The sequence below is a fragment of the Ambystoma mexicanum genome, chromosome 10 (genome assembly GCF_040938575.1).
Source record: "Ambystoma mexicanum isolate Mex_15411 chromosome 10, UKY_AmexF1_1, whole genome shotgun sequence".
In the NCBI taxonomy this organism is placed as follows: Eukaryota; Metazoa; Chordata; class Amphibia; order Caudata; family Ambystomatidae; genus Ambystoma; species Ambystoma mexicanum.
The window spans coordinates 926,726,175-926,749,216 of NC_090932.1; the positions used below are offsets into that span (position 1 = coordinate 926,726,175).

The following is a 23,042-nucleotide window of genomic DNA, read 5'->3' on the forward strand; positions in this document are numbered from 1 at the left end:
GGATGCATTGATCTTGTTTGCCTCCTTCTCGTTCCAGCACCTAACTAGTGTGTATCATAGTGTGATTTGCTGGGAATATAGAGAAGGGACTGACAATAGGCTATAAATGCTTGGGGAATGGAGGGTTCATTACTAAAGGGAAAAGGGGGGTACCGTATCTCACCAAGGACACCTTACTTCCACTACCCAAGTTACCTCCTCCCTCGCAAATCCACCGCCAGGGTCAGGATCCGGCAGTGTCAGCCTTTCCCTGGCCACCTGGGTGGAGGCATTTTTAGGGAAAAGAGTGAGGATACCCTTGGATTCCTCACAAAAGATGCCCAGTGAACACTGCCATGACGCCCTCTGGGGCATCAAGCGACTCGCAGCCACACAATCAATTGTGTGCGTGCAAGGAGCTGGGGGCCACAGGCATGGCATTTTTTACTGGGCATCTATCACAGGTGCCCATTAATACATGGCATGCCTTCCCCCTGGGCTCTCCAGTGCCTCATATGCACAAATAATAACATATATGTGCACGTGAGGCGCTGGCAGGTTTAGGGGTCAGGCATAACATTGCATGTAAGGCACTAGGAATCCCAGCGGGCTGGTGGGACGCTTTTAAGGTTGTCTTAAGGGGAGCGGCCATCGCCAAGGCAGGAGGAATCCAAAAAGACCTAACGCGGCAGGTAGCGAAGTTAGAAGACAACATTACAAAATATGGAAGGGTCAGACCTAGCAGTATAGGGAACCAAAGGTAATCTCATAACACTCAGGTAACAGTGCCTTGAGCAGTGGGATAAACTGGGTAACTTTAGCTATTCAAAGTACACTGAGAAACTTCACGGGCAGGGAGATAAACCAGCCAGACTCCTAGCCTGGCTGATCCAGGACAAGAACAGCAGGGACGAGGTAGTAGAGATCGCAGATTAATGCAGGAATCTCTGGAGATCACAGAAATAGATAATCAATACCTTTAGAGAATTTTATAGCAGCCTCTATGAGGATCACTCAGAATCTCGAGAAACAGAAATTCTAAGAACCCTACAGGACATGGGTCTACCAGTGTTAACGGCAGAGGAGAGAGAGATGCTAGATGCACCCCTCACCATAGAAGAGATACATGAGTTTATAGCCGCACTACCTACTGGAAAAACCCCTGGAAGCGATGGCCTCCCGACAGAATTTTATAGAGAATATACTGACTTTATAGCCCCGAAACTACTCCAAGTCTTCCAAGAAGCACATGAAGACGGGAAGGTCACCAGACACAATAGCAGGCGGTAATAATACCCATCCTAAAACCCGGCAAGGACAAAAAATTGTGCGAGTCCTTTAGACCAATAGCACTTATAAATCAAGACACCAAAATCCTTACCGCTGTACTCACAGAGAGGCTTAAAAAAGTAGTAACTTCATTGAGACACCCAGACCAGACAGGATATGTCCCGGGTAGAGCCACCATAGAGCACCTTAGGAGGTTTCAGGCGATTATTGATAGAACACGTCATCGACCTGAGGGTTGTGCAGTAGTAGCGTTAGATGCTATCAAAGCATTTGATTCAGTAAGGTGGGAATGGCCATTTGCCTCCCTGAAACAATACAGCATGGGAATTATGAGATGGATATGTATGCTCTACTCCAAGCCATCTGCGAGAGTCCGAACTGGGAAGCATCTCTCAGACCCATTCTCGATCAGCAGAGGTACCAAACATATGCCATATGCACCTTATTGTATATCCTAGCACTAGAACCCTTAGCAATATACATGAGAAATACTTTCATGATGAGGGGTTGAGGGTGGATGGGATCCTACATGAAATCTCTACGCAGATGACATGCTGCTCTACATTAAACATCCAGAGGACAGCCTTGAAGCATAAACATCCAGAGGACAGCCTTGAAGCATATCTAAAGGTACTTGGAAACTTTGCAACGCTGTCAGGGATAGCGATTAGAAAAACAAAATCCTGCCTCTTCCCTCTAGCAGGATGGATATGAGTCGAGGAAGAACAGCTCCCCCGCCTCAGTCTCCAGTGGAAGGTCCACACCTTTTTCAATATCTGGGTATAAACATATGTCATGATACCAAAAAACATGACCTGAACACGATTAAAGCAAAAAGAGGGTAAGAAACATCCATCAAATTCTGGGACAAACTGCCCCTCGCTGTGATGGGCAGAATCTCGCTTGTAAAAATGGTAGCCCTCCCTTGCCTAACTGTATCAAGGATTACACAGAGGGTGGTGTGCGCCTCCCGAACTTTTAACTTTATTATCTAGCAGGACAGCTTCAACGTGTAGCAGGCTGGCTGGAGGACACGGAAACATTAGACCACACCCTAATGAGCTCCAAGATAGCCCCCTACCTCTTAAAAGAAGTATTATGGTTAGGGAAGGCCAGAGTTGAAGACCCACCTCCACCTTTGCAATTAGGTAGGCAGATATTGCTGAGAACAAAAAAAATACTGAAAAGTAAAAGAGCCCTACTCTCCGCAAATCCCACTAGCGGCCCTACATGGAACCAACAGAGATGATCTGATGCATACAGGAAATACTGGGAGGAAAAGGGGATAATCACGATCGGAGACATATGCCCAACAGGACAGACATTAGCATTCCAGGAATTAGTAGAAACACATGAAGTACATAAAGTCCAATAAATAACATATACCAGACTGATAAAGAACCTCAAAAGCAGGTGGCCAATCTCCCTTGAACCGGAAGTTGAAACCCTAATATTAGAGTTACTGTATGATATAACCGGGGGAGGACACATGGTTTCCAGGATATACCAGGTACTCCTGGAAACGATCCCCAAGAACCTACACAGAGGGAAATCCCCATGGGAGGCGGAGATAGGCAGAGAAATAACAGACAGAGTGTTTGAAAGCAATGCTATACCCAAAAAAGGTATCCAGAAATGCCAGGCTGAAGCAGATACAACTTTACATACTTCAAAGGGCGTACATGACACCTCACAAGATCTCACAATTTCCAGAGGCGGAAACACATGGATGCCCGAGATGCGGAAAAGTGAACGCAGATATAGGACATATGTTCTGCTCTTGCTCAACAATCCAGAAATTCTGGCAAGAAATGTAAAGGCGCCTGCGTGACAATGGGGTAAAAGGGCAGGAATGGTCAGCAAAAGCATACCTCTTGGGGCTATACAAGTACCCAGAAAAAGTAATGAGGAGAATGATCGACCTGGCATGGATACTAGCCAAAAGGACGCTTGCGATGATTTGGAAATCTGAAAATGGGCCGAGAATAAAGACATGGTGGAAAGATCTGAAAAGATGGTCCATGGCAGAGGCAGCAGTGTGGTACGAGGCACTAAGAACAGGCAAGAGAGAAAGCTCTGTAGACATCACAGCATGGAATGTGCTAGTGCATGGCCTGTTCTCCTCTCCAGACGACAAACCCCCCTGAACCCGACCCCTGACATATGGGCATTTCCAGGAGACTATGCAATGAAGAAGTTACTTATCAACTGGCAACGTTCTTTCGACTGGATGTTCCTCCAACGTAGTCCACATCTTTGACATGTAATGTCCACAGTTATTCACTTCAGAAACTTTTTCAGCAGAGGGCGTCCTGCGTTGATGACATCAGGTCAATGTCCCTCGAAGGCCTCTGTCGAGGGCGACGTCACTGGATGTTATAAATAGGAGGCACAGCGCCCGCAGCCTCAGTTTAAGTTTAAGTTTTTGCCCTCAGAACATGTGGCACCAGTCTCATGCCTGCTTGACTGCATATAGCCTTGCGGGAACGTAAGCTGCAATCGCATAGGAAATTCTCCAGAGGGGCATGCTGGGAGGGCCATGTGGAATACGTTGGAGGAACATCCAGTCGAAAGAAAGTTACCAGTTGGTAAGTAACTTGTTCTTCAAATGGATTGTGTCCTCCAATGTATTCCACATCTTTGACAGACTCCCAAAGCAGTACCAGTAAATGGAGGAGGGAAAATAATTTAGAGTACCCAATCAGATTGCAGAATAAAGAACCGCCTTTCCAAAGGCCATATCCTGACCATAGATTGTATCCAGGGAGTAATGTTTAACAAAGGTGTGGGTGGAAGCCCATGTGGCTGCATCACAAATATTCCTAATAGGAACTCCCGCTGGAGGGCTGTTGATGTAGCCACGCCCCTAGTGGAATGAGCTTGCAACCCATCAGAAGGGTCCTTGCCCGCCAATCGGTAACACTCCGTAATGGTGAGGATAATCCACCTGGACAAGGTCTGTTTGGTAACAGCCTGGCCCAATCGGTGTCCAGCATACCCTACAAAGAGTTGATCGTTCACTCTGACCCTGGACATCCTAGAAATGTAAAAGCTCAGAGCTCTCCTAGGATCCAACCGATGAAGTCGCTCCTCTTCCTTACCAGGATAAGGAGGCGGGTAGAAAGATGGAAGAACCACCTTTTGACTCAAATGATATTCAGATACTACCCTAGGTAGAAAAGAGTAACGTACCTGCAGTACAACCCTGTCCTTGTGAAACACAGTAAAGGGTGGCTTAGATGACAGTGCCTGTAATTCACTCACTCTGCAAGCGGAAGTGACCGCAACCAAGAGCACAGTCTTGAAGGACAGTAATTTCAAAGGGCAGGAGTGAAAAGGTTCAAACGGAGCACCCATAAGAAATTTCAAAACCAAATTCAAATCCCAAACTAGCACCTGGAAAGGGGATGGCGGGAATACATTAGTCAGTCCTTTAAGAAACTGAGAAATCAAAGGAATCTTAAAGTAAGAACATTCCTCAGACAAGCTTAAAGATGGACAGCGCCGCCAGGTAACCCTTAATGGTAACAACTTGAAGGCCCCTGTGGGCCAAAGAAAGTAAGAAAGACAAAACCATAGGAATGGAGCACTGAAAAGGATCAACATTGTGACCGCTGCACCAGTCGCAGAACTTATACCAACGGCACAGGGATTTTGTTGCAGGCCGTCTGGCCGAAATCAGCACCTCCATCACGTCATCCGGGAGGTCCCAATCCTTATACCTCAACCTTTCAGATACCAAGCATGAAGGTTGAAGGTTGAGAGTCTTGACCTCTGGATGGAGAACCTGACCTCCCCTTTGCGCACGAGAGCAAATCCTCTCGGTAGGGAAGACGGAGTGGAGGGCAGATGGACATTTCTAGAAGGTCCGGGTACCACGCTCTCCTGACCCAATCTGGAGCAATGAGGCTCATGTGGGAACTGAACCTCTGCAACACTTGAGGAATGACAGGGACTGGAGTAAACGCGTACAGCAGTGGGAATGACCAATCCACCACTAACGTGTCTCCTAAGGATCCTCTTGGAGGAAATTCCCTTCAGCAGAATCTCTTGCACTTCCGGTTGACACTGGTGGTAAAGAGATCCACTTGCAGGGTTCCCCAAAGGGCGAAGACCTCCTGAAGGACTTCCTGAGCCAACTCCCACTCATGAGAGATCGTGCTCTGCCTGCTCAGACCGTCCGCTGCCGCCGCATTGTCGTCTCCAGTCAGGTGAGCTGTCGAGATCGAAATTCCCTGCTGGATGGCCCAGAACCAGAGCTGCGCCTCTCTGCACAACGGGAGTGACCCTACCCCCTTTTTTGTTGAGGTAATGCTTGGCCACTGTGTTGTCCGTCATGATCAGGACACTCTTCCCCTGTACAGAAGGCAGACAAGCCTTTAGGGCTAGCCTGATGGCCCTCAGCTCTAACAGATTGATGTGGAGTTTGGACCCCAACGGAGACCAACGACCGCTGGCTGTCAAATCGTTGGCATGAGCGCCCCATCCTGTGAAGGAAGCATCCATCACTACAGTCACCTTCGGCCATGGTTGCCAAAACGGTTCCACCCTCATCAGGTTCCCTTCGTTGGCCCACAAAAGAAGATCCTGGGAGGCCGAGAATGGAATCTGAACGGGATCCGACATCTTGCATGAGAACTCTTGACTACTGCATCTTGAGAACCCATTGCAGGAATCTCATCCGCAGCCTGGCCTCTGGCACCAGAAAAATGTAGGATGCCATGAGGCCGAGCAACCTTAAGAATTCTACTCTGGGCATGTTGAAACTTGTCCACCATCTGCACAATGTGTTGAGCCCTCAGCTAGGGAGGCGAGCACTTCCCAAAGGACGTGTCTAACAGAGCCTCGATGTACTGGAGCTGTAGGGATGGTGTCAGAAGCGACTTCTTGAAATATAGGGAGAAGTCCAGCCTGTGGAGGGTGCGGTAGGTGAGAGAGACCGATGTGATCCAACGCTTGCTCGGGAGAGCGTGCCCGGATCAGCTAGTCGACCAGGTAGGAGTAGACGTGAATTCCCCCCTCGCCTGAGGTACGCTGCCACCACCACCATTAGCTTGGTGAAGACCCTCGTGCGTAGGTCAATCCGAAATGCAGGACCCAAAGCTGAAAGTGCGAGTCGCCAGCCGCAAACCTCAGGTACTTTCTGTGCTTGGGATGAATCGGCACATGAAAGCAAGCATCCTGTAGGTCCAGAGACACCAACCAATCCTGAAATTGGAGGGCCTGGAGGACTTGAGAAAGAGTAACCATCTTGAACTTGACCTTCCTGAGAAGTTTGTTCAACCAACGGAAGTCCATGATGGGTCTCAGTCCCCCGTCTTTCTTCGGAATCAAAAAATAAGGGGAATACCATCCCTTGTTCCTCTCCGCTACAGGCACCAGTTCTATAGCGCCTTTCTCCAGCAGGATTAGGATTTCCTGCACAAGGAGCGGATCCGGAAGCTTCAAAGAGAGTTTCCCCGGTGGATTGTCATGAGGCCACTGAAGGAATGGAAGGCAGTAGCCGTGGGCTATGGTATCCAGAACCCACGCATCTGAAGTAATGGCTCGCCATTCTACGAGATGCTGAGACAGTCTGCCCCCCAACCGACGAACCATGGGACAAGGCTTCCCTGACCACCACAGGTACTCTTTCGTTGGCCCCTTTGACTGGCGGCCCCTCTCTTTCTACCAAAGGAGGAGTAGTAACGAAAAGAACCTCCCCTCCATTGCTGTCCCCTAGGATGAAAAGGCGGAGTTTGACGCACAGCTGCGCTTAAAGATTTAGCCGTAGCTTCCGAGGTCTGCAACCTCTCAAGACTCTCGTCAGCCTTGCTGCCAAACAAATGTGCGCCATCAAAGGGCATGTTCAGAAGAAGGGCCTGCATATCCGGAGCAAAACCCGACTTCCGCAACCACGCATATCTGTGTATAACGGTGCTCGCAGCCATGGATCGGCTAACACTGTCGACCGTATCCAAACCTGACTGAAGGGATTCGCACATGGCATCCTTTCCGTCTTGCACGCGAGCAAGGAACCCATCCCTTTCTTCCCCCTCGAGAATATGCTCAGCCGCTAAAGAAACAGTTCCACAGAGTGCTTGAGAATCTTGCCAAGACAAAAGTGGAGTGGCCGATTTCAAGGTCATGCTCCCAGCAGAAAATACCTTCCGGGCCCAACCGTCGAAGCGCTGGTCATCCCTATCAGGAGGGATGGTAGGGTACACTGCCGGCCTCGAGGGGGCCGTAGCCACCTAAACCAGCAAACTCTCAGGAGTGGGGTGAGTAGATAAATAGCTGTGATTCGCTAACGGAAGGGTGGTAATTCTTTGTCAAAGATTTTTTAACAGCCGGAAGAGATTCCGCGGACTGCCAAGCAGCTGCCATCCTTTTCTGTAAGGTGAGATGAAATGGCACAACCGGTCAGATGACGGACCTTGATCTAAGATGTCCATTAGATCATCCTGCACAAAGTCTTCAGGAGGACTGGACCAGCCCAGATACTCCGAGACCCTAGCCATGAGCCTCCTGTATATAGACTCAGCATGAGCCCCAGACTCAGGCCTACCAAATTCCACTTCCAGAGAAGCACGTCTCTTTCGACTCTCTGAAGCCTTGTCTGAACGGGACCTTGAAGGTTCCCTGTGCGAGTCACGTCGCGGTACCCGAGCCCGAAGGCGTGCGAGCTACGGTACAAGACCGATCCTGGCCGGCTTCGTTAGAAGGCTGACCGGAACCGTGCCCTATGATTGAAATATTGCTAACATTTGCTCCTTAAAGGCAGCTCATTCCTCCGGAGTCGAGGACTTCGTCGGCATGCCACTTTCCTCGCGGCTCCCTCCTCCGAGGAGGACAGGGAAGGCGACCGGTGACAGCGCTTCCGCGAATGCCGCGACGAAGAAGAAGAATGGCGGGAACCACTCTGGGACCGAGAATCCCGGGCCTCCACCCGACGTGGAGAGTCGCCACTCGAGTCGTCGGTGGACACCCCTTTGGACTTGGATTTTCGGGACTTACTGGGCTTAGAACCCATACCTACCTGAAGCTTTCCCGTCCGCTCCCGCAAGGCCTTGGCAGTCAGCATTTCGAACAGTCAGTGTCGTGCGGCTCCCCAAGCACCACAAACATATGCGATGCGGGTCGGTGATCGACATTTTCGACTTGAAGTGCTGGCATGTCTTGAAGCCAGACCACGGAGTTGGAGGGGTCAAGGAAAAAGACATCTCAACGATGAACACTTTCAGTTTCACGAAGCAACACGTTCACGGAAAAAACGGAACTGAGGCTGCGGGTGCCGTGTGTCCTATTTATAACATCCGGTGACGTCGCCCCATGTCAAAGATGTGGAATACGTTGGAGGACACAATCCATTCGAAATATACACTGCAGATATTTGTCGCCTCTCACCCAGCCATTAGCCAGAACGACCCAAGGATCACACAATCCTTTTCAGACAGACTAGTTTATTGCTATTGTTTGCATTGGGATTAGGGTGTGAATGGGAGGGAGGCGGAGGGATAAGAAATGTGGACATTGGAATGCTTTGATGTTTTGTTTTTTTCCTTTTTCCCCCGTCCTCTGGGGCCCCCCCTTTGTCGTTCTTCGGCGTTTCCCTAAAACTTGCAAAACTTTGATAAAAACATTTTTTTCAAAAACAAAACAAAAAAGGAATCCCAGCGGTCTGGGCTGGCATGCTTTACTGGGCATACCCAATAAAAGAAATGCCATACCGGTCCCCTGGACCCCAGTGCCTCACACAATTAATGTGATTGAGTGTATGCAAGGCACTGGGGGGCACAGGGGTCAGGCATGGCATTTTTTAATGGGCATCCATCACACATGCCCATTAATAAATGGCATGCCTTCCGCCTGGCCCATCCAGCGCCTCACATGCACATCCCTATCCCAGAGACTTTGCTGTGTTTAAAGAACTGGGGAGGCCGGTGTCCCCATGCTAGGTAGACAGCCGGCACTTTATTTTTTGACCCATCCTGATACTGATGAGTTAGACTAATTCTCAGGAAAGAAAACTGGTTTAGTTGTAGATAAGCCCCGCGTACTCATATCTCCAGCACAAACATACCATGGCAGAAAACAAATAAGAAAGCAATGCAACCACACACAGGGCAGGAAATAACCTATCAGAAATATTATTGGACAATCTGATTAATTAGGAGCACATAAAAGAAGACTGGGCACAACAGTCTGTCAGACTGGCTTTGGGATTGGCAGGAGAAGACACACGGACTAAAGCCAGATGGTAGGAGAGCTTGGAAAAGACCAAGCACAAGGACTAGACCACAAAGCTTGCTGACAGCTATACTCTAGACAGTGGTAAAAACCAGAGTAAGAAGATGGAGCTAGACAACAGGCCCAGGAAGGTAGCCAGTGGCTTGTGGGTAACAAAATCACAGCTTGACAAAAACCTTAAGCAAGGGTGAAGCAATGCTCACTCTTAGGAGTGGGTTATAAGGTGTTGTTCTTGGCCAAGAAGAGACACCCATAGCTATAAGTTGTGAATATCTAGACCCAACACTTAACCTCGCACAGGTGGAAGTGGCCAGAGTGAGAATCATGGCGGATGTCTCATTCTCGGTTTTCACCAGACCTGTGCACCCTTCCTCAATTTTAGAGTGAGGGCCAGCCTAGGGAAGGAATGAAGGAGGGGTTGGCGGGACTCTCTTGTTTTAAAGAGAAATGTGACCTGTGGGAGAGCCCAGTCGGGGTGGCAGCCAGAGTAGAATCCACACCAAGCCGGGAATCTAGGAATGTGTTCCTCACTGCTTCCTGCAGGAGCAGGGAGACCGCCAAACGATCTAAGGTGGCAATTTAAGAACAGTGACTAGTTGGATCCTGATACAAGCGTATGATATGCTTCAAAAGGTCTAGGCTGGTCATACATGCTGAATGCGGGGAACCAGGTTGTGGCAAGATTTTACTAAGTGAATGCTGAGAACCAAGACTGTGGTGAGACCTAACCAAGTGAATGCAGAGAGCCAGGTCGTGGAGAGACCCAAGAAAGTGAATCTCAAGAAACCAAGGTCATATAGAGACCCCGCTCATGAAGTAGATTACGAGAGACTGGTACAAATGCAATGGTGCGCGAGAGGAGCCGACGACGGACTAGTGCAAGCTGAAAGATAAAATCTACAAAATCCAGACACCTGGGATGGGTGTGAAGGAAGGTGTTTGAAAGTGGGAAGACCAAGACAGGTCCAGACTGAGAAAACCCTACAAGAGCTTTCATAGTATGAGATTTGTCTATGCGCTATAGGAGTAGGGCTGGACATTTTAATGTTGAAGGTGCTAATTCAGCGCCAGATAGGGAAGCTCACCTACCAACTGAGTAAAGAAGATGCACAGTGGCGGTGGCCACATGGGGTATAACACAGATACTCTGAGCCACAAACTGTATAAAGGACTTCCCTGTGAACGGTAGGGGGCGATGATACATGGTATGTAAATTTGGTCCAAAACACTGCTCTATGAGTAGCAAAAGGAGGGGGAGTGATGACAAACACAAATATGTGTAGTGAGAAATCCCTCGGGCGGGCTGGATCTAGGAACTTTCAATTTAAAAACAGGTGACAACAATGACGGGGATGTGCAAAGGGGGGAGGAGGCTCAATTTTATTAATCATATTGGAATTAACACAACAGTAACTGGGTGATGCAACTGCAGCGCGGTCAGTCAAACAAGCTACCCTGCACGGCAGCAGCGAAGGGGACTCTGTTACAGGGTAGCGGTCACATCACCGCTGATGCCCATCGGCAGGCGGCTGTGGGAAGGGAACACTGGACGGAGTGGCATTCCTTGGAGGACCAATCAGACGGTAAGTTCTTGAGCTCTGACGAGGTAGCCAGCCCACAAAGTATCTACCACAGAGTTCACAAAGGTCATAATCTAACTGGTATTGTGTGAATGTCCCCTTTCCCCACCAGATGCAGGGTGTCTTGTGTCCCATTCTCAAAGGTGCTGACCAATGGCTGTGTATTAAATTCCGTCGGTCAGCACAATTGTTGCTTCATTAATAACAAAATGTTCCAGGGTGGGTTGTGATAAAAATGTGGACCACATGGGGAGGTAATGGGAAGCTATTAAACGGTTTGCTTTAATGACATTCCCACTAATCAATGTAACTATCAAAGGGGAGGAGCTTGTAAACCAATGAAATCCCTGGGAAGCACAGGAAAAACGAATTCTCCAACTTGCAAGTGTTTCTCCTAGCTTCCGGCTATTGTATTATTTGTTATAAAACCATTTGCTGTAGTCCATTCAGGTGTCAGCCTCTCGATCAGAGCTAATCCACTGCTCTGTTTGATTTGTGCTCGCTCAGCTGTAATAAACAGCGTTGCTTCTTGCCCGGTTTGTGCTCCATTTTTTTAGTATGGGTTTTTTATTATGAACTAAAGAGCGGACCCCTGACTACATTTATGGAAGCCCCAGTGAGATGTCTGAGTCCTCCCCAGACTACTGAGGGTATCCAAGCAGCCCTCCCTGGGGGTGCAGGTCTGGCGACGGCAGACCTGTTCACAGCGCATCAATGAGGAGGCCCTGCAGACGCCGAGTTTGCGAAGGTCTGCCAGGTCCCGAGAGCCATCCTGCGTTTCAGTGAAGGTCGAGCCTGTGACGGAGACTCAGTGCCGAGGGTACTCGAGAGTATCTAGGACGCAAGGATAACTGTGCAAGAAGATGCTGCACAATCGGTGTATGCTAGTAGAAGGGGGAGGGATAGATTTTTCTTATGGTGTATAGGTCGAGAGAAGGGACAACAATCGTTTGTAGTTGTTTAGATATTAGAGTGCATTAGGGAGTTGGCGCTGGTGTACAGGAGTGGCGCGTAGTACAGACGATTGGATAGTTGCGTCATTGGGGTGTGAATTGTGTTTTTCTTTTTTATAGAGAGGGCCGTGCATGTGGTAGTTAGAGTCATCAAATGTTGAAGGCTTGTGGTGGACCAGCCGGTACCCAGAGGTATCTAGTGTAAAATAGCAGGCTTTTCGTATTCGTATAGAGCGGGTGTGTGCTGGTGGTGCATGGGTACACACTGGACACTCTTGCACTAACATCGGGAATGGTGAGCCCGTGGAGAGGGCTGTCAAGTACTAACATTGAGTGAGTGGTCGGGCCTGTGGAGAGGGCCAGAGTGAATACTGAAGGGTGTGCTTGGGAATAAAGGAGGTGGAAGAATTGGGGGAAACAGAAAAAGGGGGACACATAAAATAGCAGAATAAAAAAGAAGAATGGCATATATGGACAGCCCCTTTGACAATATGTGCTGCAAATTTCCCCAGTATCGCAATAAAATAGGGACTAGGAGGAGATTGCAGGACAGTGTTTCCACGTCTGGAAAGGAGAAGGGACGTTTGACAATAAAATAATAGAGAATACGTTCTCATACCTGTTAATAGAATATAAAGGGCTCCACGCTAAAAAGCAGGCAGAATATACTGAGTCTCTGGAAACTAGATGGGGCGGACCGATACGAGATAACAGAAAAAAACCAATGAGGGGGACAAGGAAGACGTAGCTTCAGATGAAGGGTCACTAGGAGACGAATGGAGTGACAGGGACAGTGACAAATGGACACCCGATAAACTAAGGAGAAGGGGAAGAAAGGAGCAGAGAAGGCAGGATGGTGACAGTTGTGGTAGGGATTGGTCCACCTCCTTACTCACTAGGATAGGTAAGGTAAAAATGGGGTAAACACAAGCTGTCAGGGGATGAGGGGCAGGATCAAAAACACAGGTAATGCCATTATTACAGAAGGGACGAGGGGGAGCCCATTATGTGCCCTGACAAACAATTGACTGGGAGAACCAAATATGTAATTTACCTTGTCTTGTGGCTGCGGCCAGTAACTGGATACAGGCACTCAAGAAAAAGACAGCAGGGATAACGCTGGCCTTAGGGGATAAGAAAAGTTTGTTTCGGCAATCATAGGGGAACAGGCAGACAAAATGTGGAATCAGATAGTTTACAAAGGAGTGAAAGTGAGCACCAATGCTCATGACAGAGCTCCATTTAACAATTGTTGAGCATATGTCTGGGAAGTTCTAAGAAGCATGTATCCAGACACCTATGGCCTGGGAACAGTGATGACTCATAGAATGTAAGGAGAAGACGACTCGGCAGAATATATAAAGAAAGTTCAAGATTAATGGACACAAGAGACATGAAGGTCCTGGGACGAATGTATACCATTGTTCTATCACATACTGGTGAAAGGATTGCCAACATAAGTACAGGCATCCTTAGACAAAATATTGGGCATAGAAGCTAGAGGCTGGCCCGAGATACAAGCCACAATAATACACTATTGTAGAAGGAAGCAGGAAAGCGAGAGGAAGGCAGCAGAGAATGCTGCGAAGGCAGAAAACAAATTAGTACAAAAGAAGCTGGCTAAATACACTGTGTAAAGAGCATTATTAGACACTACTGTCGTAGCATTGGCACTGCAGGGAGGGTTTCCCATAGGACAAACACCACAAGAAGGAAGGTACATACTGCCACAGTAAGGACCACAATGGGGAATACTACCACAGGGGAACTATATACATGGGGGATACTTCTCTATGGGAAGAGGGTTCCCACAGGAAGAGGGGGGTATCGAGGAACAGGGTCTTCAGACCCTGCTACATATGTGAGAACAAAGAACATGTAGAATGCATTTGTCATTTTCTGCAACAGGCACAGGTAATCCAAGTAGCACAACAGCAAAGACTCCAGTGGTAGCAGATACAGAGTCCTCCAGTGCAGAAACAAGCACAGCATGGGGAGTACAGCCCCAAGGTGGAACAACTGACAGCAGGGCAATGGTCCCAGCGGTGACTGAGCCACCCACAGTAGCAGGGGGAACAGTGGAGTTAGGGAAAAACATGGTGCCCCACTACACAGGAGTGAGCATGGTAGGAGGGAATCCCTTTCCCTTCCCGCCAAACAATACACAGCAATAGGGGGGCTCACAGAGGGTCCGAGCGTGTCCAGTCGTAGCAGTAACTGACGACCTCGAAGAGGAACCCGAGGTGCCGGTGAAAATAGGACCTAGAGAATTCTCATTTCTCATAGATACAGGAGCAACCAAATCCTGCATTAGAGAGGGGTGAGGGGGGGATTCCACTACCTAACAAAGTGATGGATACTCAGGGATTTTCTGGGGCATGGTTGTAGTTCCAGTAACAAAAGATTTACCATTGGGGGGGCGTGGCTGAGCGACACGCCATGCGGATGTGCCTGCTGTGAGCTCTGTGTGCAGGCGCCCGAACCTTTGTTTTAAATATGCCCTAACATCGTAATTTTCGGCCAATTCTTGTACTACGATGATTCGATCCAACACGGCACCCTTAGAGAGAGAGCTGTAAATCCCGACGCATGTGGAAGTCGGCAGTTTTATCCAAGATCCTCCGGAGACGAGCTGCGAAAATGGCGCCAACAGAGTTTCGTCCGGCGCCGGTTGGGGGTCCCCTGCCGGATGATGCAGGAGTGAGTGGCCTGCTGTGCCCGCCAGTGCAGCGGACTAAGTCGCCGACTGAGAAGAGGGAGAGCGGGCATTGGAGAGCTCCCCGCTGGGTTCTCGGACCGCGCCGGAGGGGAGGCGCGACTCGGAGGAGGCAGGCCGTGGCCTGTGGGAGCTCCGGGCGCGCGGCTTGTCAGAGTCCCTCGGGGATTGCCTCCTGTGGCTGGCGCACTCGCTCCCTCCCCCTGTACTTCCGAGGAGCTGCCGGCGTGGGATGCCAGAGCAGAGCGCCTGTCACTGCGCTCCAGTAGTACGGCGTGTTGATGAGCCCAGAGCGCCGGATCATATCCCCTGAGTCCGCAATGTATTCGGCACTGGCAGCAGCCTTGCGAGTATTGTGACAGCCGGGGCGGAGTGGAGACCCCCGCCTGCACGTGGAACCCAGCTCGCCTGCCGGGGTGGTGACGGTGCCCCAGCCACGGAGGAACAAGTGGCAAAACCAGGTGAAGGGTGAGAGGACTGGCCTGAGGGAAGGAATTTTAGAACGCTTGAGGGGATTGACTGTCTGGTGGTGGAAGGGGAAGTGGGAGACGGAGACAGCTTGAGAGTGAACAGATCAGGAGCGATAACGCTTCAAACCTTGGCGCAACCCCGGGAGAAGGGGATTTTATTTGAGAGTCCTTCTGCTGAGACCTGTGCCCCGGGTTGGCGGCCCCATCCTCGGCCCCAACGGGAAACAGCACACCACCCCAATCCCGAAGTGAATAGCCCACGGCCACAATTGAGGGGACAACCACCTGGGGTACCCCCTGGCAATGCCTAAAACAGCGGCTAAACGGAGAACACAGGGTATTCAAGCTTTTCTGACACCGCAGCCGGCACCCTCGCCCTGTTCACGCACCGTTGTGGCAGAAATACACTCACCTCCGCCTGTTGGTCAAGATCTGAATATGGCCCTCTCCAGAGAGGATTTCGAAGCAATGTCACAGTAGAAATTAAATCGGAAATTAAAGCCTCCAAAGACTCTCTGGCCCGCTCGCTAGAAGACCTGACAGCACACCTTACAGGCCTGGAAACTAGGATTAACAAGCTGGAAAATGTGGCATGTGAGCACACACACAAAGTCGAGGTGTTGACCGAAAGAGTGAGGTCCATTGAGGATCACCTAGATGAGATCTGGGCAAAACAAGCGGACCTTGAAAATAGGCCAAGAAGAAATAATGTCCGTCTTCGGGGTGTTCCCCGACAGGTCTCTGACCAGGAGTTGCCGGCCTACGTAGAAGCGCCGTTTAGATCCATTTTGAATGTTACTTCATCAGAGCAACTTCTGCTGGACAGAACTCATCGTGTCTACTCTGCCACTCAACTAAAAGAAACCTCCTCCCGGACGTCCTCACTCGTGTGCTTTTTTTTCAACAGAAGGAAAAGATTATGGCGGAGGCGAGGGGCTCCTCCACAGTGCAGTTCCGGGGTGCGACACTGCAGCTCTTTCAGGACCTCTCTCCATACACACTTGCCAACAGAAGATTGCTGTGCAATGTAACGGCTTGGCTGAGATCTAAGCAGATCCATTATCGCTGGGGATATCCCTGTAAATTACTTTTGGACTTCCAGAATCAACACCACGTGATCTCATCGGAGGAGGAGGCCAGTGCCTTGATGGCGGGATCAGCCGGGTCAAACTCCACAGATTCCTGCTCTCAAGCCTGGTCTGAATTAACTTTTGCCCCCTCGCCAAGAGATAAGCGTAGGAGGCCCCGTGGCTGGCGCCGTTTGGAACCAACGCCTCAACGGGAAGGGGGAGTCGTGGAGGGCGCGGAGGATCAGATCCCTGATGAGACTTCCGCAGAGACAGAAGGGGATAGCCCGGCAAAGGGTTGACCCGAATGCTCAGTGTAGGCGTGCTCCAGGATTTGGCGAATAGAAGGGATTTACCCCTCACCTTCTCCTTTGGAGGTTAGCCCGGGGCTCCTCCTGTGGGGGGGGCCCCCTTCTTGAGCCAGACATTCTTGAGAGCTCCGTTTGGTAGTTTTGCCACCGGGTTCAGTTTGTTGGCAGGTCTCCACCTGCATTCCCGAAATGCCTGATGTTTAAGTGCGGGTATATTAGGGTGATTAAAATTCAGTTGAATTTGCAGTTTCGGGCGCCTGTGCGGATTGCGCCCAACATGTGTATTAATTGGAGGAAATTAACTGGGATCTTAAGTAGGCCCAGCGTCTTAGGATGGTTACCTACTCTAATGCGTTATTTTTATTTATCTGTGCTGTACTTCTTTCTTGGTTTTTCATCAGTTTTCTTTCTTTGTATGATTCTGATAAACCGGTTCCATGACCTCATTCATCATAAGTCACATATGTCCTGTCCCGCGCTATTTGAAGTGTTGATAGATTGTTTAGTCTCCCCAAGCTGGATTACAAGCCACAAAGAGATGTAATGGGTACGACTGATTGCTCTAACACGGGGCAAGGGGATCGGGCCGAACCAGAGATGGCGCCACCATACATTACATGTGTCACAATTAACGGGCAAGGTTTAAATTCTCCCTTAAAACTCAAAGCGCTTTTTCATAGATTGGCTACATTGCGGGCGACGCATCTATTTCTGCAAGAGACCCACTTATGTCCGGCGGATGAACCAAGTCTTAATAATAAACTTTACCCCACTAAATTTTTCGCTTCCAGTGGGCTCAAAAAATGAGGTGTCACCATCCTGGTTCGCAAGGTACTCGGTTTAGGACTTTGGAGGTGGTCTGGGACGAAGAGGGGAGGTTTCTGTTGGTTGTGGGGCTGTTGGACGGGCGCAAAGTTACACTAGTTTCAATATATGGTCCAAACGTTAAACAAGATATATTCTTTGCAAAGCTATCCAAAGTCCTATTTGATCATGTGGACGGGGAAATCCTCCTGGGGGGCGATTTCAACGCTGTTATAAATCCTCTCATAGATAAAACCGTGCCCCCATCCTTGGCAGATAAGAATAACTTTCAAGCATACCACTTTATTGCGGGATCCTTCCCTTATTGAGATCTGGCGCTATTGTCATCAAAATGAGCGGGATTACGCGTATTTTCGGCGGTACATGGGGGTTTCTCCAGGTTAGATATGTTTCTTGTTATTAATTCCCTAGTCCCGCTGGTGAGGGCAGTGGAGATTCTGCCAGAGGCTCTCTCTGACCATGCACCTGTGAGACTCACGTTTTCATCATTCCATGAGACCCGGCCTCGGAAGACCCCCCTGGAGTCTGAACGATTTCTTACTTGAAGACCCATTACTTCGCACACACTTAAGGGAAACCTCAGACTCCTATTTCCGTGAGAACAAAACGGGAGACGTGAACTTGGGGACACTCTGGGATGCAGCTAAGGCGGTAATCAGGGGTCATGTGATTGACCAGGCAGTGCAGAGAGGGAGGACCAGGAAGGCACTGCAAACGCATTTAGAAGTGGAAGCTCGCAGGCTAGAAGAGATTAACAAAAAAGGTTCCCGACGGTCCCTGAGAGACATGCGAGTAGCGAAGAGAGCACTAGAAGCACATCACATGGGTAAAGCGGCCTACTCGATGCTGCTCACCAAACAATATTTTTACTCGAAGGGTAATAAAGCGAATAAACTCCTTGCTGCCAAATTAAAAAAGCAGAACCGACAAAAAAGAATAGACGCTCTGAGAGACGAGGCTGGGAAGTGTACCTATTCAGAGGAGGGCAAACTCCAAATTATCAAGAAATTCTTTGTTGAACAAACCGCCCCCCACCTAGGGAATCCACAGATCTCCAAAGACTTCTTGGCTAGAGCAAATCTCCCACAAATCTCTCAAGCCCTGCGAGAGTCATTGGAAAACCCGATAACCACGCAAGAAGTGGAACTGACTATTAAGACCCTCCCCATGGGTAAAGCCCCAGGCCCAGATGGCTTTACCAACAAATTCTATAAAGTATTCTCTATTCTCGCCCGAGCTTATACCTCACCTCACAGAAATATTTAATCATCTGTGGGAAACGGGCTCAGTCACCCGCTCCATGGCAGCTTCCTCCACTACTCTAATCTTAAAACGTGGGAAAGACCCGACAGAGTGTACCTCATACCGCCCTATAGCTCTACTTAACACAGATGCTAAACTGTTTAGCAAAATTATAGCCCAGCGCTGAGGAGAGGTGCTCCCAGATATCATAGATAAAGACCAGAATGGATTTATCCTCGAGCGCTCGGCACACAATAATATCCGCAGGGCGGTAGACCTGGTTTCTCTAGCCTCCACTATCCCAGGCCCGTTGTGTCTTTTAGCCCTAGACGCCCATAGCGCATTTGATAGCATGGCCTGGGACTATTTGACTTTAGTGCTGAAGAGTTTTGGATTCGGCCAGATATTTTCCAAATTAATCCTTTCAAACTTTCAGATTCCCTCAACCCAAATTAGGATGAATTCACTTTGGTCGGCCCAAATTCTGCTGGGTAAAGGGACTAGGCAGGGGTGTCCCCTATCTCCTTTAGTATTTGCCCTAGCTATTGAACCCCTAGCACAGCATATCCGTATTCATCCGAAGATTAAAGGCTTTACAGTCGGGAACCAATGTCACAAAGTCGCATTATACGCAGACTACATCGTCTGTTTTTTTAAAGAAGCTCGAACCTCACCCCTCCCCCCATGGACCTCCTTGCTCAATTCGGGAAGATCTCGGGATTCACAATAAACATGGCCAAATCAATGGGGTTAAACTTATCTGAAACTCCTGAGACCTTGAGATCCCTATGGAGTCGCTACTCCCTCCAGTGGACGAATACCTCCATTGAGTATCTCGGAATTCAGCTAACTCCGACTTTTGTCGGGCTGCTGAAGGCCAATGTCCCTACACTATTAAAAGAAGCCAAAAAATCCCTAGGGAGATGGTCACTTCAGGAAATATCTTGGTTGGGGCGAATAAGTGCCATCTAAATGGTTTTACTCCCCAGGCTTCTATATACATTCCAGGCACTTCCCATAATGATCCCTGATCGAGATCTCTTGGGACTTCAGAGGGAAATATATGGCTTTGTTTGGAAGCGCAAAACTCCCCGTATCCAACGCAAACTCTTGACCCGTGGCAGACAGACGGGAGGGCTGGGTCTTCCTTCGATTGTTAGATACTACTGTGCTTCCCAATTAGCCGCCATTCTGAGATGGTCTCACCCAAAAGAACCCCCTAGATGGCAGGAAATCGAACAACACTGCACCGAAACGCCCCTGAGCCATCTGCCCTTTCTCCCTCGGGAAACGCGCATTCACGGAGGAACCCTTCTCCCTTCCACAAAATCCACACTCCGTGCATGGGATAGATCCTGTGCCCAATGAGGTTTTATGCCGGGACTAGTCCCAGTGTCTCCAGTATTGCAAAACCCAGCTTTCGCGCCTTGGCTTCAACCTAATTCTTTCCTTCTATGGTCGAGAGAGAAACCTCTGAGACTAAGTGACCTTTACGAGAACAACTCCCCTCTAACCTTTGATCAGTGCAAAGCGAAATTCAATCTTCCAGAGACCGAAAGGTTTAGGTATAACCAGCTCCGTCACTGGATAACTAATCCAGGTGTAAAAAAGGCAGCCATCAGATCCCCCACGGGATTAGAACGGATGCTGATGTAAGGTCAACTCACCCAAAGGGTGGCTACATGCTACCTCCTTTTAGAGGAGGACGCTGGAGAGGAGAAAATGCCCTGTATGCTGGCCCGGGAAAGAGATTTGGGAAGGGAAATCGATCAGGAGTCTTGGCAAAGGATATGGGGAAGAGCCCACAAAGTTTCTAGATGTACTACGGTGAAGGAGTGTGCGTTCAAAATTTGTTTTCGGTGGTACTTCTCACCGCAGAAACTCCATGCTATTAACCCTGATTATCCAGATACCTGCTGGCACGGATGTGGGGCAAAAGGGGACTTAGGCCATCTGTGGTGGTATTGCCCAACCATCCAGTCTTTCTGGCTGGAGGTTAGATTTAAGATCAAAGACATTTGTGGAAAACTCCTACCCATGGATCTGACGATTATGGTATTAGGAGCTACCCCAGATGACGGTACATACCCGCAGTCAGGTCCCAAAGCGGAATTGATAACTCATCTGCTCATAGCAGCCCGGCTCACTCGTGCCAGATTCTGGAAAGATATCGAAGGCCCTCATATTGCATACTGGTGGGTTAAGATATGGGACTTGTTGGGCTTGGAAAAGTTAACAGCCACATTGGAAAGAAAGACAGCTAAGTTTTCAAGAATCTGGGCACCTTTCTTAGAACATGTTGCCGAGAAGGAGCATATGTTTTTTCAACCTCGCTTGATTAAATACCTTCTGAGACCGTAATGGACTTCTAACATGGACATTGTGGTATACCCAGGAGGGGCCCTGAATTGAAAGGGAGTTCTCAGAGCCTGAGGCTGTGTTTTCAGCTGGTGGATACTATGGACGTTTTTTTTTGTTTTTTTCTTCCCTTCTTCTCTTGTTCACTCTCTGCTTAAAGGTGTTCAGCTTGAGTTAAATCTCTTTCATAAGATACCAGTTACTGATGAATTAGATGGTTTGATGAATTTATACTGATGAAAATGAAATATTGTTGGGTTGATTACTTTTGATTGTTCCTACTGCGCTTCCATATGAATGTATTTGATGATTTCATGATTATACGATTTCAATAAAAAATATTTTGTCCAAAAAAAAAAAAATAAAGATTTACTATTAACTATAGGTATGCAACATCTCACGGATCCCTTACTATACTCCAAAAACACACCCATCAACATATTGGGGAGAGATTCGCTCAGTAAATTAAATGCACTATATCATTTATCATTTACAGAGAGAGCGATGGTCTGCTCCACGCCCATCATTTAGTATGCCCAGGTAGCAGCTCTCCTCTTGGCAGCACACGCACAAAGCACCATTTGTGCACAGCGACTATATCAGAGCATGTTCCTATACGGGGTCGAAGTTCTGCCAGGATGGGTCCCTGGCTTCAGAATTCCTATTCAGACCACAGTGCCAGAAGGAGGACTTGTAGCGGAAAGCAATGGTGTTACAGTTGGAAGAAGCAGTAATATGCAAGGACATGGTGATTCTGTGGGGCACAGATGATGCCAACATGGGAGGGGCGAACAGTGCTGTGCATTGGGCCCACGTTGACAATTACAGTAGTGTCGGATGAACAACTGTTCGCCGATGACAAGGAAGAAGGAGAAGGAACAAGTTACTTACCTGTAACTGTTGTTCTCCAGCATGGGTCTGGCATGGATTCACATGCTCATGAATATTCCCCGTCGTCAGGCTGGGAATCCTCGGTAAAGAAAAAAACCAGTATCAGTTTCGTTTCTGATCTGTCTTTCGTAGTAGTAACCAATCACTGGTCTCTGCGTCATACTGACCACAGCCAATGACTGCCCTCTACCCAAGCACCGCCTCTGGCAGCCATCTTCAGATTTGGAAGCACGTGAAGTGGCAGTATGACCAAGTGAAGAGCCGCAGAGGGGTAGGCGGGAGGGTTCGCATGTGAATCCATGTCAGACCCATGCTGGAGAACAACAGTTACAGGTAAGTAACTTGTTCCTTCTCCAGCATGGGGTCTGGCATGGATTCACATGCTCATGAATAAGGAATACATAGCAGTACACACATGCACAACCACGGGAGGTGGCCAAGGCTCAACATTAAGCATTACATCAAACTCAACATTAAGCATCTTACCTCCTCACCAGGCTCACCTCAGGCGAACAGGTTGCGCAGCACTGCTTGGCCGACCCTGGACTCCTCCCTGGAATCCCGATCGACGCAGTAGAATTTCGTGAAGGTGTGCGTCGACCTCCACGTAGCAGCCCTGCATATGTCCAGCAGGGGCACACCAGAAAGGAACGCCGTGGTAGCTGCGATCGCTCTGGTGGAATGGGCTCTCGGACGGCCAGGCAGCGGTCGGTTTGCCAACCGATGACAGTACATGATACAGCCGGAGAGCCATCTGGAAATGGAAGCCTTCGAGAGAGCCTTCCCCTGATTGACAGGTCCAAAGTTCACAAAGAGTTGTGACGTCTTCCGAAAACACTTTGTGCGGTCCACGTAGAACTTCAGCGCTCTAGCCACATCCAGCGAGCGCAAAGTCCTCTCAGCCGGCGACGAAGGCGACGGGAAGAACACAGGCAACACCAAGGGTTCGTTGAGATGGAAGTCCGACGGTACCTTGGGCATGAAGGAGGGGTGCGTCCTGAGCACTACCCTCGTGTCATGAAAAGTCAAGTATGGGGCCTTGCAGGAAAGGGCCTGGATCTCTCCCACCCGTCGTGCGGAGGTGATGGCCACAAGAAACGCTGTTTTCCACGACAGAAACTTCAACGGGGC

At 49.1% G+C, this 23,042-nt stretch overlaps 1 protein-coding gene across 3 annotated transcripts in view; it reads right to left on the minus strand.

Moving 5' to 3' along the window:
• The window catches only part of MFN1 (mitofusin 1), a 1,384,201-nt gene that overhangs the window by 1,146,832 nt on the left and 214,327 nt on the right, over positions 1-23,042 (minus strand). The window lies entirely within an intron of this gene.